The following is a 12,435-nucleotide window of genomic DNA, read 5'->3' on the forward strand; positions in this document are numbered from 1 at the left end:
TTGCTTCTGCAACATCCAACTTTGCCTGTTTAGCATCCTACTTTGCCTTATCGGCATCTTGCTTTGCCTCCTCGGAATCTTCCTTGGCTTTGCCCTCGACCTCAGACAACTTATTTTTTAGTACATCGATCTCCTCAAGTTTCTTGTTGAGGCTGCCGACCTCAACCTGTCGCTGATCTCATCGCTGACTCACCTCAACAACGTGGTCCTTGGCAATTCGCTCATTCTCCTGGGATGAAGCCAGAGTGGCCTTGAGCTCCTCTCTTTGAGCTCAGAACTATGCGATGCCACAGATTGGAGCTAAAGTAGACTACAAAAGAAAGACACGTGATAGGATTAGCTCGTGAAATTAAAACCAAAAAGGGAAATACTATAGGAGGAAGAAAGATAACTCACATTCAAGTTCATTCCTAAGGCTGACTCCAGAACATACCCTGAGGAATGGTCCTATATGGCCCTCAGGTCCTTGACGTTCTCTTGGTTGGTGTGACCCACCGTGTGGTTCGCCATGTCATGGACAGGCCCTCGAAGTGCTTCTGGGATCCTTGCAACCTTGAGTGGCTTGACTGGGAGCTGCACAGATGGGTCTTCGCCTTGAACAACTTGGGGAATCGGAACAAGTTCATCGCGAGGATGAGGAGGAGGACCCTCAAGAATGGTGTAATGTCTCAAATTTGCTAATAAGGCTTAGTGACTCAATTAGAGCGACATAATTGGATTTATATGCTAATTATGCGAAATTAATTGAATATAAGTGTGATTAAGTGGCATATATGAATTATATTGTGATATGAATATTTATGCAAGTTTATGTGTATTAAATATGCATATGGGTCCGTTTTCGTTAATAAGGGCACCTATAATTTTGACCCGTTGAGGGTATAAATGTAATTATATGTGTTATGCGGATGAGACCACATTATTATGTGGATATATTTTCAATATTCGGCTCGATCCTAGTGAGCTAGTTGGCTGAAATGTCACAACAGGGTCAAATACTCGGCTCGGTGTGAGCCTAGGGGTATTTTAGTAATTTAGAGCGTAGTCGGGATTTATCGGGTGATGAGTGGTTATTTGTTGATTATTTGGGTATGTTCGGAATAATGGGGAATTTATAGTGCTATTTGAGGATTAGCTGGAAATGTGGCAAATGACCGTTTTGCCCTTGATGGCATTAAAGGGAAAGCTCTTGGGTGAGGGGCATTATGGTCTTTTCCTAGCCTTGTTTTGACTTAGTTGAGACTAGAAGCCTTCAGAAAAACCAAAGGAAGCACTTAGTTCAGCCGCTCCTATTCTCTCATCCATCTTTTGGTTTTCTCTTCCTCTTGAGTGGTTTGGGTTCTTTGGATTTTTGAGTTGATAGCTTGGGAGATTAAAGCTGTGAATTTGACTAGGATTGGGTTAAAGGAAGCTTGAGATCATAGCTATTCAATTGAGGTAAGAATCCTTCTCTGTTGTGATGAATTCTCGAACTAATTTGAGTTTTGGCTGAGGTTTAAACTCTATCTTTGGTAATTGAGTGTTGGTAAGGCTTTTGGGTTGGTTTTTGAGGTATAAATGGATACTATGTTGTGTTGTTGAGAGTTCTAGACCCAATTGAGACTTAGGTTCAACTTTGTGTTGGGTTTGGAGAAGTTTTGGCTCAGGGAAGAACGCAGGAAAAACTTTGAATTTCTGGGTTAACGGGGTTACGCCGCAGCACTGTTCTTGGAGCGTCGCGACCCGTATGGCTAAGGGTGATTCTCTAAACCGCCTTAGCGCCACCTACCACCGCAACGCGTGTCCAGAGTAACAAGGGGGAAAGGCTCTCTAAATTGTAGGGGGTTGCGACGCTTTTGAGGGGCACCATGACTCAAATGGGAGGTTTTGACAAAAAGGGGATTTTAAGCTCGGGAACTCAAACCTAAAGGCTCAGGAAGGATTCTACTACCCGGTTTAGTAGAATTTGAGGTCTCGGAGGCTAGTAAGTAGTTTCAAAGATTTTAATTAGTTTAGTTCTTGATGATTACCTGTTATTAAGTTATGACTAGGTTATATCGTTAGGGTTCAAAAGTAAGGATCGTGCTCGAGATCGCCATACACTATCTAATTGGGACTCGAGGTAAGAAAACTACACCCTGGTTGTGATTAGGTCTCGAGCCCCTATTAGTGAATATGACTGTGATTATGAATGTGATTATTTGATTAGGCATGCTTGTATATGCTACATCTGATTGTGCGCTATGAAAACTATATGTCTGGTTATACTTTATTTGAAAGCTCGACCTAAGGGAGCCGGGGACAGAAATAAGCGTGCAGAACATAGGCCATTTGACTAGGGTAACTTGGGAGTGCAATACGCACTTGACTAGCCTGAACTCCACCTAAATAATTAGAAGTGCGGTCTGCACTTGTCTAACTCTTTGACTAATAAATTGGACTATGTGTTTGTTTGAGAAGGGTTATGATTGCTAAGCTTGTTGTTTATATTCTGTTGATTTAAGTTTTCTTGCTGAGCCTTGGCTCACAGGTGTTATGTGGTGCAGGTAAGGGAAAGGGGATGCTGGACTAGCCATGAGTTGAAGAACTTTAGAGGTGGCGTGTCATTTGCAACTGCTCGACCGCCACAACCAAGGATTCAAGAGGGACTAGAGTCAAACCTTAATTTTGCCGGTTAGGCCGACTTGCGTTGTAATTACTTTCAGAGTTGTAAATGCCTTATAAATAATTATTTTTGGATCCCATGTACAAACTCAAACTTTTAAATTAAAATAACTATTCCTATGATCAAAATTTTAAAACCCTAATCCGTTAATTACCCTTAGTTACATGTTTATATCCAAATGACTTGATTAGCAAGTCCAACCTTATTTAAAATACACAGTGTAATAGTCTTGGCTATCCACGGCGTTACAAATGGTAGCTGTAGTTACTAGAGCTGGTGGTTGTGTTTGCTTTTGTTGTTTCTGAGTGGAGCTGGCACCTTTATCCTTTGCAGGAGATTTGGTGGCAGCTCCAGATTTGGAGGCACTCTTCTTTGATATTCCTGCCTTCTTGACTACGGTTCCAGTTCTGGCCCCATCAAATTTTAAGGCGCCCTTCAGGTCCATATCTTAGCCTAAAAAAGGGCTAGCAGAAAAGTCAGATCCAATAAATAATTAGCTAGGGTAATTCAAGGAAAAAAATAGAGCAAAAACCCTACCCTACGAGCTAGAGGAGGAAACTACTATGATCAGCTCTGGGTCATGAACCAGACTGGGTAAAACCTCTAACTCTTTCACTATCGGAAGAGGGGGGGACTCTAATATTATTATGTTTTGGGTCCTACGGGGTTCAGGTTCTTCATTCGAACTAGACTCATGCGCGGCATGCCTAATGCCCGGGGAAAAAACACCCTCACAAAGGGAAGGCCACGACAAAATATTTGTACCGCACTCCTAACAAATGGTGGATCTAAAGTGAAGGGTGTTATCTACCACTATGGTACACCAAGGATAGCTATGGTGGTAGCGTACAACCAAGTGATCCACGCACTGGAGGAGGGTCACTTTCAGGTCCAGATCAACCGGATGTCGACTCATGAACTGTCGTGGGTTGAATCAAACTAGCCTAAAACTAGCAGCAGCTTAGTTTAATTCTCTATATGGGTTACCTTGGTTGGAAGTACCAGCTGCTGCCTTCGATTTAGCTCGGTCTTGGTCAGGATGTCGTCCATCTTCAAGGACTTTTCTTTTGCGCATCAGCTACGCGACCTCTTCTTCCTCTTCAGTGTCTTCAACAATAGGGATGCCTTTTTGATGAGGAGGGAGCTCGAGGGGAGGACGTCGAGCTCTGATAGCCAGTGTCTGATGTTTCTTGATCAGTTTGCAGGCTACCATGGTAGCGTCATTAACTATCATCCAAAACTCTTTCTCCTTGGCAGGAATACGAGACAACGTCTCATATTGACCTCCAAGGGTCTCTAATCGCCTTGTTCTCTTGTATATAGCTGCACAAGGTAACAACTCAATTAGAATATGTTTAAACTTTATTAAAATGGAATTCAAGTACAAAATTTGAAAAGCTAAGAAACTTACGAGGACGGTTGAAATACTGATGGGTGCAGTTCTTGAACCCATTTGACATGCAATATTGATCCTTGTAGTCATTCGGGTGGCTGGGGAGGTCGATGACGGAGGACGTATTGAGGAATCTAGTGAGTTAGTAGAAGTTGTCACCTCGCCCCTTCTATTCGAGGTTGGCTTTGAGAGAGAAGAAGTACATGATGTTGGTAGCTGATATGAATTGGGGGGAAGCTGGTCCAAATGGAGAAAGACACTAGACTTCAGATGCTCGTCACTCCAGGCCTTGAAGTCATCCTGAAGTGGAGTGCTGCTCTGCTCTCCTTCCAACAAAGGTCGGGCAACAAGGCCCTCGGACCCCAATTCGATCTCGTGACTCAGCAAAATTTTTCCCTGAGTCTTTGTCAGGGATTCAATGCTAACTCTATCAAATCAACTGATAATTCCCTACCATCTACCATCACTGGTAAAGACCTAACCCATCTCCTGGAAACCACCAACTCCCCAGTGGATAATAATGTCCCAAATCCCACAGCATAAAACTCACAGGGCCTACACAAACTATCAACAACCCTACTAGATACATAAGATTGTGTAGCACCAGAATTAATCAGCATAGAATAAGATATGCCAGTACTAGAAAGCTGACCTGTGACCACTGAAGGCCTAGCCTCAGCCTCAACTTGTGTCAATGCAAATACTCAAGCTGGAGTCGAGCTGTCTGGCTTCTTATATTCTTCTTTCTTCAGTCTTGGGCAATCCTTCTTAAGATGCCCCATAAGTCCACATACAAAACAGGATTTCGCCCGACACTCACCTAGATGATGTCTCCTACATCTGGTACATTCTAGATATGTCTTCCAGTTCTCATTGCCGCCCTGGCGGCCAATCTGTGCACCTTGTGGCCTCCTATCAGGTCTAGGAGCTGAACTGGTGTCCGAAGGTTTCCTTTTCAGATCACTGGGGCCTCCCCCTCTACTTACTCCTGAGGAGGGAGGTCCCTTCCTCCTCATATCTCTTTTGGCTGCATTATCACGTCAGATCTTATTCTCAGCACCCTCTGCAGTAAGGGCTTTCTCCACTACCTGAGCGTATGTCGTCACTCCAGGTACCGTGGTAATTCTGACATCCCGGGCTATCATAGGCTGTATCCCTTGAAGGAATCTTTCCTTCCTTGTCCCATCAGTGGGCACTAAGTCTGGAGCGAACTTGGCTAACCTGTCGAATTTCAGGGCATACTCGGTCACCAACATATTCCCTTGCAAAAGTTTACTGAACTCCTCAGCCTTTGTGGCTTTAATAACCTCATTGTAATACTTTTCATTGAAGAGGGTTTTAAACTCTTCCCATCCCATTGTGGTTACGTTTCTAGTTTAGGATACAACCTCCCACCAGATCCGGGCATCTTCCCGAAACATATACGTGGCATAGGCCACTCTTTCATTGCCTACAACTCTCATGAAATCAAAAATAGAAGTAATCATGGCCATCCACTGTTGATAACTCTAGGATTTAGAGTTATTCTTATAATCTTTGAACTTGCTTTTCAAATTAAAAAGAGTAATGAGTCCTTGTTTATTGTAAATTTGTTAGTTTTAGTGTATTATTCTAGGTAGTGAGTCCATGTAAGAATTAGTTATATATTGTAATATTTTTCAGTGTTTTTATGTAAATTACTGTGTTGTGTTAATCAGGAAAGGAAGCTTAAGAAAATATATGAAAGGGAAAATGCTGGAAGCAAGGGGAAAACAAATTCTGAAAGGGGCGTGTTGCTACTTCAATGCTGCAAGATCACCACACAGCAATTCAAGGGATCAGACAGGTGACGGGGCAAGAGGCCAGCTGGACTTAATGAGTGATATCGGTGCCTATGTGGCGAGAATTTTAAAAAACTTAAGTCAGCTGGGTGATGTGGCACGTGGAGGACAAGGTGGGAATTGACTTTCCTATTAGGGTAAAGCAAAGTACCCTAAAAAGGAGGGGGGGGGGGGGCAGCCGCAACATGAGGGAGAACCCATTCTTGGAAGACAGCTGATTTTCTTAGCACCATTTTGAGAGAAAAAAGGAAGTACAGAGGAGAGCTGAAGAAAACAGAGAGAAAATACCAAAAAGGGAAGAGGACCACGGCAGACGCCTAGGAGGACTTGAGCTCATCAATTCATTCTACTCTTTCCTTCTTCCTTTTAATTTTGTATTAAATTTTCTCTCCATTTCAACTGTGAACAACTCTATGGATACTCTATTTACTACTGGTTTTGTACTTTTCATTTCAGCAATGAACTAATACTCTAAGGATTTGGGTGGTTATGAAACCTATATTATGAATGAATCTTTGATGCATGGTTGAAGTAGTTGTGTCTTTGTTCAATTAAATGTGATTAATGCTATTGATTGTTATTTACTGGCCATAATTAACAATTACTGAGCTAGATCTAAGTTTGGAAAAACTTAAGCTAGCTGAACCCATTTAATTGATGCAAGAAACTTGCCTATTTGTAGGTAAATTTTAGTGGTGAAATAGGGATATTTTGCTGCCTTGTATAACACACGATTTGATGCTTAATAGACTGTTTGCAATCTGGTTTAATACAGGAGTGTGTTGAGAGGGTTGTAAGCATTATACAGTGGGTTTTGGAAAAGACTTACTGGGCGTTTTTGAAATCTGTTAACTCTGGATGTAATTGCTGATCCATTGCTGAACTTATGCTATAACAACTAGAAAGAAATTATAGGGGGATTAACCACCCAGATCACTAATTCACATAGAATTTCCTCACAGACTTGATTTCTCTTGGTTCTATTATTTTAGTTTAATTAATTCTGCATATTTACTTTTAATTCCAGATTCATTTACCCATTATTCCCTTGAATTGGTTATTGTCTTTTTGAATTGTTTTAGTTGATTTTGCAATTATTTAGTTTAAAATCCCTGTGGAGACGATACTCATTTATCATTATATTACTTGTGCGACTATGTATACTTGCGTATTTTAATTTCTATAATTTTCGCAACAAGTTTTTGGTTCTGCCTTAAGTGGATCTGCCCCAACCTAAAAAACCGGAGGATGCTGCTTCCTGAACCGCTCATATACCAACTCCCAGCGGTTCTCCAACTCTGCTATTGTACGACTAGTACTGGAACAGCAGATGGGGCCCCTGATGCAGCGTTCCCTACCGGAACCTGCTATTGCCTCAATTGTAGTATCTCTTCATTCTGTCTATGCAGTTGAGCCTACAAGTCTGCAAGCACATGTTGCCAGTTCTCAGGGGTTGGCGGAGGGTTCTGACCTTGATCACTACTTTTGGCCTGATTCCCAGCGTTGGCTGGCTCATTAGATTGCCCTGGAAGCACACTTCCAAGTCTATATGCAATCAATGACTCAGCTTATTAGGCAATAATAACAATATCTCACATCAACCCATGGTTCAAAACCAATCGAATAAGCATCCACATGCATTGACAATGCTAATAAGCATCCCTATAGTTCTCATACAATAATCATGCTAATAAGCAGAGAAATTCACGATATCACTTAAAGAAGATGCTAATAAGCATATTCTTGGCATGAATAACCACTTAGCAATGCTAATAAACATTTTCCTTAGCATGTAACGATGCTGATAAGCGTCCTCTATCCTGGGTAAACATACAGCAGCACTAATAAGTGTTTCTAACATTCATCAAGTTCAATGACGCTAATAAGAAATCCTATAGCATTTACTAACACCTATCATGCTAATAAACACGTTCTCAACCTACATACAGTAGTCAAGGGCCAGGCCCTATCAGAATAACTCATGCTTCTTATTTAGACTAGCAGATAAAGCACACATAATTCATTTAAGCAAACATACACATAACTATATTAATAGTTACCCAACCTTGAGTTGAGCTTGTCTTTAGCAGTGAATGTACATGCCTAGTCCTACATCAGGAACCCTTAAACCTTGGCTGCTCTGATACCAAGTTGTAATGCCCTGCTAATTAGGGTCCATTACCAAGTGTGTTTATAACCAGTGCTGGACTTGCTAAACAAGTCATTTGGACTAAATGTGTGATTAAGCCACTAAAGGTTTAGGTACTAAAAATCTTTGGTAAACTCATATGTATTTTCATTAGATTAAAAACATGTTCTTTACACGGGATCCCCAAAAACATCAGTTTAAAAGTTAATTACAACACTCAAGTTACACAATAAGCCAACCTAGGCGGCAAAAGCTGGGTTTAACCCTAGTTCCCTTGAGCATCTCGGTCGTGGTGGTCGAGCGGACTGCATATGTACATATCACTGCTATTGCCCTCCGACTCATGGATGGTTGAGCTTGTCTTTACCTTTACCTGCACCACAAAGCACCTGTGAGCCAGAAGACTCAGCAAGAAAATATATTTAACAGTTCACATAATAAAATGCCTATCAAGCAGTAATAACTGAAGCTGGTGTGTTCATTAAGCAAACTGGTAACCATGGAGTCACACAAGTGCGTATCACACTTTCTTTCAAGTTGTTGGCATTCAAGCCAGTCAAGTGTGTGTCGCACTCCCAGGGTGGCCCAGCCATGGTGGCCTGCACTCCACGTGCACTATGCCAATCTTAGCTTATAAACTAAGTTCTTTAAGCCCTTGACTTATAAGTCAAGCCACCACGTGCCTCCAACTTATAAGTTGAAGCCTTGGGACTCTCGACTTATAAGGCGAGTCTCCCGGAGTCCAATATACTCTCAACTAATAAGTTGATCCTCACTTAACATTCTAATAACTCTCTGGTTTATACACCAAGCTTCACGGTCACAACAGATAGTCACATATTTCACATAGCATACATATCAACAATTACAATGCATTATAATACAGTCAAACGGTAGTCATAGGCATAATTATAATTATACGCATTACAGTGTACCTAATCAGATATTCGCAAACATAATTATAATCATGTTCATTAACAAAGTCAAAGCCTTATTCATCTCTACATTCACCACATTGATTAAGCCCTAATCACGCATTCACGTAATGGGTGCAGTTTTCTTACCTTCGGTCTGTATGCAAGTTACTAGCGACGTCCCTTTGAGTACGATCCCCGATTCAAGCCCTTAGCGTATACCTAGTCACAACCGTAGTAAGGAAGTTCCATCAACAATAGGTAAATAAAAGCTTTCAGACCAAATCTTAGCCTCTGCGACATCGAATTCCACTTAACAAGGAAGTAGAATCGATCCCGAGCCCAAATGGTTAAGTCCCCCAACCTAAAAATCCCATTAAGGCCAAATTTCCCCTTAAGGGTCGCGACCCCAAAAACCCGAGCCGCGACCTGCCTCTAATTCTAGAGGCTCGGCCTCCTTGGAAACCAACACGCACTGTGGCCCGCCCCTGCCTCCGAGCCCTCCTGGCTCAAATTTTCCCTTCGAGGGGTGCGACTCACCAGAAAAGAGTCGCGGCTCAACCCCACAAACCCATAATTTTCTGGGTTTTTCTTCAGCCGAACCCAACTAAAAATCATCCAATTCCATCCCAATCTTCCAATTCAATTCCCACAATGTAAATAATCCTTCTCACCACTCAAACCCAACTAATTATCATAGTAAAACTCATCAAAATTCCCAAACCCAACCTTCCAACTATCAAGCATGCATGAACACCATAGCTCTAGATAATTTAGCAAAACTAATCATGAAAAATTCAGATTAAAACCCTTACCTCCACTGAGTTGATCCACTTGAGCTAAACCTCTAGTTTCCCCAAGCCCTACACCTTGATTCCTAGGCTTTGATCTTCAATTTCCCAAAAAATTCCTCAAGCTTCCATGGTGCATAAGGAAAACGTGGGAGAGAGAAAGGGAGAGTTGCTGCTGTGTTTTTCTTCCTTTAATTTCCTTAGCCTTCTCAAACATTCCCAGCCCACCATACACTATACTTAGACCAAAAACGACTATTTTTCCCCTTGCCCTTAGCTTATTCATCAAATGTTCACAAGGGAAATTTTTTCCTTTGCCTCAAATCCCGCTATCCACAATTTACATCCTATAATTCCCGCTACTTCCAATGTTCTCACACGGTTACCAATAAATTTCCCATTACCCACTAATTCCCGCTAATGTACTAAATTACTAAAATACCCCTAACCTTCCCTCGAGCCAGGTATTAAAACCCCGTTGTGACTTTTCTGCTAACTTGCTCATCGGGATCGCCTCTCATCGAGTAGCCAAAATTTATCCACATAATAATGTGGTCTCAATCACACAAACACATATTTGCATTTATTCCTCGAACGGGTCAAATTACTAAAATATCATTCTTATAAGAAACGGGCCCACATACACATATTTAATATCTCTAACATGCAAACATAATTATATTATAATATAATTCACATAATAACTCAATTATTGCCTCCCGGCCCCCTAATCCAGGCACTAAGCCACATAAGGAAATTTGGGGTGTTACATCTCCTAGCAACAGCGTGTGTGTCCATGCGCGTTCAGTAACCACGTGCTGTAAACTTAGGAAATCCCCTGATACTTCGAGATTTGTGTGTCAGACCCAATACCTTTTTGAAAGCGATTTAATGCAAAACTGCTCGGGGAATCGTAACCCTTAAGCTACCCAGAACTTGACCTAAAAATCCTCAAATTTCTACGCATACACAGGCGATCCTCTTTCAAAAACCAGAAAATTACTCGTTTTTTATGCACATTATTTCTAATCAGACCTATTACTGTTTTGGCCTAATAAAACCCCATATTAAACTCGAACATGGTCGAAGTAAGAAACTATATTGGAAAATTTTGTAAAACTTATTGAAAAATAAGAAGGTGAAATTTAAACCAGGTATAGAAATACCTACAGATTAGATGTTCGATCGAGGGAAGTGATGACAGCTCCAAAGATAGTAGCTTGAAAGCTTCTGGAGAATGAGAGAATGTCGAAGGTTTCTAAAGGTGCTCTGAGAAGGAAATGGAGTTTTTTTTAATGCAAAGGTGGCGAGGTTCAGGTTTGTTTCTCCTATTTATACGTAAACTTCAAGAACCAATCTGGGCCACTCGATTGGGTCAGTTCAGGATCCAAGTGCTTAGATTAAATAACCCATGCGACAGCAAAAAGTTGACAGGACAATTGTCACAGTACTTGAAGCCCGAACAGGAAGCTATTACAAAGTGACACGTGTTTAGCACTCGAGTAGTGGGTGGGCACGATTTCACATAACAGAGGCCTAAAAGCTCTTATTGTGCGTGTAAGAGGTAACGTCATGCACGGGCAGGAGCTTGGGAGGAAAATGTTGTACCCCAAAATATATACGAACTGAATCACTCAGCCCGAGGTACATCTGGTAGATAAACGCATGGAGAAAGTGTATAGGTAGAACATTTAGCTAACTCTGGTGTGAGCAGCTCGAGTCAAACTTGACAGTACGACAATCAGATAGTCTGTAGATCGCCTCTTGCGCCAACAACCTAGTTTGAGATGCGTGATAGTTAGATCGCCTTCTAGACTAAACTTGGCCCATGTTAGGTTAGGTTAGCTCTCCGACATCCATCTCGAAGGAAGTGTTCAGCTCGTGGAAGCCTAATCATGACGCATAGTGAAGGATCCCAAAAGACTTGGAGATTCCTTATACACTCATTAATGCCCATATTTTATTACACATTTATTACTCGAGATAACAGATGTAAATTCCATAGGAAATCATATCCCTATGTAAATGGGAGAGTATTCTGATTTATTATATACCATATATATGTACGTGGTTACCCAAAACTGTCCAGGAACACCCTCTATAAAGATTAGGGGAATGGATAGAAAATGGACTGCTTCTTGATATACAGAAACTTTGCTCAAATTGTAAGAAACAATTTCACTCAAAGCCTTAAAGAGATTAATAAGATTGTCTCATGGATTAGGTGGATTTTAACCACTGAACCACATTAGAATGTGAGTGTTTGTGATATTGTTCATTTTTCTAATCACGTTTTAGTAAGAAAGGCTAATATCTCTGTTGTCGGATTTCTTAATTCATAGTTGGCGAAAAACCGTGTCAATAATTTTTTATTTCTTTTAGGTATTTTGAAAGAAAAAATAAATAAAAATAGCATTTAGGGACCTAAATGATAAGAATTCAAAATGTTAGGGACCTAACTGATACAAAATCAAATTTTGGGACCTAAGTGTTACAAAGTGTAAAGAATGGGGACTGCAGCTGAAAAAAATCCTCTGGTAAAATTAATCTTTTGTTTTTTATTGTTATCTTGTAAAATGTTATTATTTTAATAATTAAGCACAAAGTTAAGCTAGATATTTGTGAGCATTAGTCTTTTTTTTTTCTAATGGAGCATTTTATTCTTTTTCCTATGCTAAATATTTTTTTTAAAAAATAATTAATTATTATAAGGTAGCATGCAAA

The sequence above is a fragment of the Humulus lupulus genome, chromosome 2, assembly GCF_963169125.1.
Source record: "Humulus lupulus chromosome 2, drHumLupu1.1, whole genome shotgun sequence".
Classification (NCBI taxonomy): Eukaryota; Viridiplantae; Streptophyta; class Magnoliopsida; order Rosales; family Cannabaceae; genus Humulus; species Humulus lupulus.